The sequence below is a fragment of the Tupaia chinensis genome, unplaced genomic scaffold (genome assembly GCF_000334495.1).
Source record: "Tupaia chinensis unplaced genomic scaffold, TupChi_1.0 Scaffold000045_1, whole genome shotgun sequence".
NCBI lineage: Eukaryota > Metazoa > Chordata > Mammalia > Scandentia > Tupaiidae > Tupaia > Tupaia belangeri.
This window is the reverse complement of record NW_006159501.1, coordinates 5,361,006-5,368,935: the sequence shown is the minus strand read 5'-3', so window position 1 is coordinate 5,368,935 and position 7,930 is coordinate 5,361,006.

Sequence of the window (7,930 nt, the reverse complement as noted above, 5' to 3'; positions counted from 1 at the left end):
AATATTTCTCTCCCTATGTAGCTTGTCTTTTTGTCCTATTCACATGAATTTTCACCAATCATTTACAAATGTTTCCTTCACGTACTGTGATTTTGATGTTGAGTCTGAGAATCTGTTTCTTTACTCCAGATCCTGAAGGATTTTTCCTATTATCTTTAATGAGTCTTACATTTTTATTCTGACAATTACGTTGATAGCGGATTTCGATTTAAACTTTTGTATAACGTGTGAAGTTTAGGTCGGGATTCTTTTTCTTTTGTGTTTACCTTACACCTATAAATATCCTGTCGATACCACAGCATTTGTTAACATTGCTGTTTTTCTTCTATTTAGATGTTTGTGCATCTTTGTAAAAAATCAGTTCGGTATGTGTGTATGAGTTTGTTTCTGGGTCTTCTACCCTATTTCTTTGACTTATGTATCTGTTCCAATAGCAACATTACATAGTCTTGATGAATGTACCTTGATAATAAATCTTGTATCATGTAGACTAAATCCATCTGCTTCCTTATTACTTTTAATAATTTTAGCTAGTTCAGATCCATATATTAGAATAAGATTGTCTATATTTATCAAAATGGTGCTGATGCTTTTATAGAAATTGCACCAAAACTGCATATTAATTTAGGAAAAGTTGGCAGTTCTATATGTAATCTTTCAATCCATGAATGCAACATCTCTCCACTTATAAGAGGGCTTCAAAAAGTCTATAAAATAAAATGGAATTAAAGTGTTCATTTATTTTGGTGCAAAAAACTTTAAACGCATACATTTAAAAATTTGTTATTTATGATGGAGGATTTGTATACATGAAAGAAAGTGGAGAGAGAGAGACCACAGAGTTTGGTCCAAGTACAATCCTCTTCTTTCTCCTCCAGCCCACTGGGATTCTGGGCACATGCACACGTGCCTGATATGTTTTCAGGCCAACTGGGCCTGGGATGAGATCCATAGTAAACATGTGGCTTCCAGCTCCACAGCCTGTTTGCTATCCACTGAGCCGCAGAACGTAGGCCCATGCATTAATTTTATTTATGATACATATGTTTATGGACTTTCAAAAGCTCTCTGTATTTAGGAATTTTTTAATTTATTTCATCAATTTTGTGTAATTTCAGCTTGAAAGTCTTATGCAATTAAATTACATGTATACTTAAATATTTCACTTTCGGAGTGTTGTAGATGATGTTGCATTTTTAATTTCAGTGTCCCTATTTCATTCTAGCATATAGAAAGACAAATTGTTTAATTTGACATTTGATCATATTACTTTATTGGACTCACTTATTCTGTTATTTTGTAGATTCCTTGAGATTTATCACATAAATAATCATGTTATCAATGGGAAAATCTTTAGTCTTTCCTTTCTCATTCATATTCTTATTATTTCCATTGCTTTTGCTATTGGACTGGTTGGGACTTCCATGACTATGTTGAAAAAAATAAAACAAAATAATTGTACCTGATTTTAGGGAGGATTTTAAGATGTGTCCTTCATCATTAAGTGTAATGTTAATTGCAGGATTGTTTTTCATAGATACTCTATCGTTTTGAGGACGTCCTTCTCTATTCCTAATTTTCTGACTGTTTTGTAATAAATGGGTTATTTTTATTCCTTAGTTGATATGATCATGTGATTTTTCTTCTCTAGATTGTTGATGTTTTTCATTACAATGATTTATTTTTTAATATTGAACCTGCCATGTAATACTAGGATAAACCCATTTGGTCATGTGTATAATTCTTTTTACATATTGCTGTGTTCCATTTTATATAAATATCTTTCTAAGTATTTTTATGTCTATATTTATTAACGATGCCAATCTGTAGTTTTATTTTCTGTGCATTCTCTCTAGTTAAGGTTTTAGTGTAATACCTCATGAAAAAGAGCTGGGAATTCTTCACTGCTTTCACATTTTCTGGTAGAACTCATGGAGAAATGACCCTGGTAAATGTCTTATAGTATTCCTTTATGAAACCATGTGGGCCTGGAAATTCATTTTTTAGGATTTTTTTTTTTTTTTTTTTTGCTATGGGGCGCGTGCGCTTGCCAGACAGAGAGAGACAGAGAGATACAAAGCAAGAAATCACCCCCGGGGGGATGACCACGCCACCATCCCTTCTCCTCCATTCTCCTCTCGGGATCTTGGGCATGCACGCACACGTGCCCAGCGTGAGTTTTAAGCCACCAGGTCCAGGACTCGAATCGCTGTCGACTACATGGGAGTCCAGCGACATAGCCATTACGTTAACTGTTGGTCCCTAGGATTTTTTTTCATTAAAAATTTTAATGGTTTTTCTGCTCTGATTTTATTATTTTCTTATTTATATTTGCTTTGGGCTATTTTGCTCTTTTGTTAATAGTTTATTTAGGTAGAAATTTAAGTTATTGATTTGAGATCACCTATCTTTTCTAGACATACGTATGTTTGTCTATAACTTTTCCTGTAAAAATTGCTTCAGCTACATTCCACATATTTTTATATATTATATTTTTGTCACAGTTAACTTCCATGATCTTTTTAAATTATTTAAAACTTCCTTTTTGACTTATGATTATTCGGACTTCCCACATTTACGGATTCTTCTTGTTTTGCTATTGATTTCTAGTGTGATGTCATTTTGGTTAGATAACACATTTTGGTTAGATAACACACTTCACATTATTTTAAGCCTTTGAAATTTGTTGAGAATTGTTTTATGTCTGTGGTCTGTCTTGGTGAGTGCTCTATGGAAGTCTGAAACACCTGCGTATCTTGCTGTCACTAGATGAAGCTTTCTATATGTGGCAGTTACATCCTTGGGAGCGAATGTGCTGCTCAGATACTGCAGATCCTTGCTGATTCTTTGATAGCTGTATCAGTTGTTGCAATGGCAGCGTTAGAGTCTCCAGCTTTAATGGTGGATTTTGTACTCAATCAGTATTTGTTCCATACACTTCGAAAATCTGCTTTTTGATCTGCATATATCTGTATTTGCGTCTGGTTGGTGCTCTATTCCTTTTATTATCATGCCATGTCTTATTTCAATCTTTTATTAGCAGGTATCTACACTGCGTTGGTTTGGAATGAGTCTAGTCCTAGTTTTGTGGTCTGTGATTATAATGGCAGTTTAATTTTCAGAGAGCTGATAATGTTATTTTAGGTTGGAGTGGCTGATTGTTGGGGTGGAAGGACATAGACAGCTTGATGCTGTGTGGCTGTTCAAATCCCAGAGTCCCACATCTTTCCTACTCTTCAGAAATCTCCTTTATTTGTCTCTTTCACCATTTATTGTGTTGAAGATTGTGCCCAAGGAAAGAGAGCAGGGAGAAATCCGTCTATGCCTTCGTTCCTGGACCACAGTTCATTCAGATATGTTTGAGTCTCAGTTCTCTTACGTCAATCATTTTTGTAAAGAATTTTGGCCTACATTTATCTACATTACTTGCGTTGCTAGAAGCATCATATAAACGGAATGCATGTTTCATTTTTATATAGTCAAATATCTTGCCTACAATTTATACATTATACTTATACTTAATGAATGGAGAAAGGATTCATCGCAGTTTTTTCTATAGAAATGAATAAAAATGTTAGTTATTTCTGTGCTTATCATTAGTTCAACTTCAACCTTTTAGCCATTTTCTTGATAAATGTAAAATACTTGAGATGCATTTATATATTTGAATACTATTTCATGTATTTATATATTTGAGTAAGATCCATTTAAACTATCTAGCATGCTCTGATTGAAAATGCTCTATACAGCTTCTCTATTTTTTAAAAATCTTTTATAATGTTTTGTTCTGTTCTTTTAGTAATATTAAAAGAAAGTTCTGGGCATTTAACTAAATGATCTCTGTTTCCACTTAGCTTTATTATTTTCTTGTTCTTATCAAAGGGCCCTCAATTTAAATTTAATATCCTGCTTTTATACTTGTTAATATCTTTTTTAACCACAAGGTTGCCTCTTCTGGAATATCATCAGTCCAGGCAAGAGAACTTGCAGACAGCAAAAAATGAATAGAGTACAATTATTTGACTGACATTGGAATTTTAAGCAAATATTTGTAAATGATACATTCTGACTCAGTTAATCTTCTAATTACCCTATCACAATTTTGTGCATTTTAATGATGAAATATTTATTACTCAAATAAGAGTAAAGAAACAATATAATCTGTCTCTTTCAAAAAGAGATTTTTTTCAAATTTTGCTCCTTTTAGCAACATTTTTATCTTCTTAAGAAATTCGTTAGAACTCTCACTATTTTTCAGGCTCTTACCATGTGTTGGATTCCCACAATGCAATGAGAGCCTTTATCTGTGGACATTGTTCAGTGAGAGTTGAGCAAAGATAGAAAGAATCAACCCAGAAATAAAATGAACATGAAATTTGATAAGAGGGATGGACTATTGCTGCAAGGACATAACTATACCTTGTCTAGTCTATCAGTCAAGGAAGTTTCAGATGGAGAATCATTTCCGAAAGGTCAAGCTACTTTCGTCTTTTCCCAAGGAGGTTCAGAATAATGTGCAAATGGATCACTGAACAAAAAAAGAACCAAACTTCAAATAGTCCTCTTAGGTCCTTCCAACCACAAATTTGGAACGTTTTCAGGACATTTCGAAGTGACTCATGATCCTGAAAGTACGATTTAAAGATGTCGTATGAGTCAAATAAAATAAATGAGAGGCCATACATTCCAGGGAATAAGCATTTTGTTTTGCTTATTTTCCCCCCATTTGATTTCGTAAAATTCCTTGTGATTTTCTTTCCTATCTATTGCTAAAATTGTATATTTAAAAATCTCAGTTATGCCATACAAACTTTTTTGCCTCGCTTACTATAATTTGATAAAGTATCCATAAGTAAAAACCTAATTGTATTTCATTGTTCCCATCATTTATAATTTTTTGGCTTTTATAGAGAAGAAAAGATAGAATTATACTGACTGACTTTGCCATGAGGCAGATCAGCCTAGACATTGAGCATCACATCATTCATTTAAGTGTCTCAGTTGGGTTTAGTGCTTTATGGTCTGAGATATTACCTCCTAAAGAGACACCGATTTGGAAGAAACTAGAAAAAAAATTAAAGGGGAACGAGAAAATGTTTCTGGACATATACCAGCCATAAAAGAACAGAAGCCTACTCCCATGCCTCTTAACGCCTACTGCATTGTAGTAAAGAATTTGTAATTTTGTAGCTCCTTTGTGCTACATAGACATAAGTATTTTGTCTATGGCCCTCACAAACCCCCCAATATCTGTATTGCTGTGATTACCCTGCTCAATCGGAGTCCCTATTACTAATTTATGCTTTGACTGAGAGAACTCAGACAATTCTGATCTATAACTGAATATGGCAAAGCCTAAGTGTGCACACGAACTCGCCCAGGATGGATTCATGAGCATGTGCTTGCAAGTTGGTGGATAGAGAGGTTGCACAGAAGCCAATGAACAGTTCGGGGTACTTAACAATTCACATCCTAAATCCAAGAGGCCAAGAGTTCTGTGGTCTTCAGAACTATTCTGACCTTACATTCTAGTCTGGTAGATGTGGTACGTATCAGATGACATCCTGTTTGACGATTCCAACTCAGTTAACTGGGCTCTCTAATTCCAAGTTCAATCAGTCCTCTACTAGTATTTAGAATTCTCAAAATATTTGCTATAACTATTTACAAATAGATAAATTGTCCCACTATGCTAATCATCCTAAAAATTCTGGTGACAACCTTAACATTTCCCCCTTAATAATATTTTAAAAATTTTTATAGCAGAAAGAATGCTAAGCATGCCATTGACTATGAAATGCAATATAGTTTGCAAATAACCTACATTAACTTGGACTAGTAATTCTGCCTCTGGGGTTATCAGTGCCCTCAGTTGGAAAATTTAGCTCAAAGCAGTTAAGAGGTTTAAACCAGAGGCTGTGCCCAAAAAAACTAAGTTGGTTTCTGACACAAAGCATCCAGAGTCTCCCTCGCTGCCTCTGACCTCCTTCCCATTCACCTGTAGTACCCTCGGGCCATCACAGCAGTCCTTACTTTGATCAAAGTGTTTGCAGGCTTGTCTCAGCAATGGGACATGGGGAAAAAAATGAAAATAAATAAGTTTTTAGTAGCCTTCATCTTTGGCAGAATTCATTTTAATAGCTTGTCTCATCAAATAATCATTATACTCAATAAGTTGTCTAACACACTAATGCAGAGCTAAATGACTGTCAACTGGCTCAGGACAGTCATGCCTACTGAAAAATGACCGGCTGGGGCAGAATTTCTCATTATATTAGAGGAATAACATTTCTAGTAAAATTATGCACTCGTAAAATTGAGTTGGCCTGAATGCCAGAGAGCATTTTATTCTAATATTTTGAGGACCACAAAATATATCTAAATGAGAGAACAAAACTGAGATCTTTAGTAAAATTAGTTTGGCTCCTGCTTGGTAGGTAGATTATGTCTGGGAAAAATAGCCCAGTCCGAGGCAATTATAGTAATCCATTCAAGATGCATGAAAATGTTTGCAGATATGACATTTCATTTGAATAAATGACAAGTGGCATCACCTTTCTGCTTTTGTATTTTTCAATAATAAAATATCAATATGTATGTTAGAATATGTTATTTTAAAATCTGTGTTACTTTTAAATATTACATTTTCAATTTTATTGAAGTTAATTGAAATGTAATTACACTAGTTTTAAGTGTTGAAGTTGACAACCTGAATAAATGCATTTTAAGGAAGTCTATGTAAAAATCTTTCATTGAAGAAAGGATTTAATCTCAATACTTTAACCAAACCATATGGGTAGACAAAATACAACTAAATAGGGACAAATTATATGAATTAAATAACTTTATTATTAAAATTAGTGTATTCTGTATCAATAGAAGACACAATTTTTGACGTATTACTGAATCCTACCACCAGTGATTGATAAACTGAAGTGTGATAACATAGAAAGTATGCCAATGCAGTGACCAGAATCTGTTCGTTATATTCCTCAGTCAGATTGGCTGTGTGGCATGTGGCAATTTATTTCACTACCTTTTATCAACGTTTCTCAGTGAAAGCCAGTCAGCGGCTCAGCTGCAATGCTACATGCTGTGACATTCTGTGGAGCAGAGACAACTCACGGAGAAAGACCAATCTTTTCAATAAATAGTGTTTGAACAACTGTAAGTCCTAAGGCCATAAAACTGCCCTCGGTATAGACCTTATATGTCTTCTATAAATATCAGTTTCAAGTAAAGCATAGAGCTAAATGTAAAATGAAAAACTGTAAGACTTATGGACAGAAACAGAGAAAATCTAGGCAAGGGTCTGCCAGTGAGTCTTTACATATAATACCAAAAGCACAATCCATGAAAAAAAAAAAGTGTTCAAAAAGAGTGCAAGTACACCTGGCTGGGTGAGGCTGGGAGTGGATTGTGGTAGGCAGACTTCATCGGTGACTTTCTCTCTTTCCTCTCTCTCGGAAGAATTAAATAAACTAAAACATGATTCCATCGAAAATAGTCACAGTGAGATCAAAACACAGCTAGCAATGAATACTAAGGGGAAAAATGTAAGATTTCTGAAATCATCTGATATTTATAACCCATGTTTCGACTTTCCAATATACTTCTATAAATTCGACTTGAATCAAGACATGCAAGACATATTTATGTACTTCCTGTATTCCAGACATCATTCTTGGTCCTGGACTTCCCCATATGAATAAAGCCTAGTCTCTGACCTCAAGAAAATCACAGTCTTGTTGAAATGAAAGGAAGAAAATGATACAATACATTCTATGTGATGTACAATCTTGTTTCCAAGCCCACTTAGGGTGACACCTTATTTGAAAAGTGTCAGCCTCCAGTCCCTCTCTCAAATATACATAGATCACACTCATTTGCACACCACTTTGTACAGAAATACGAAATAAACATTATGCAT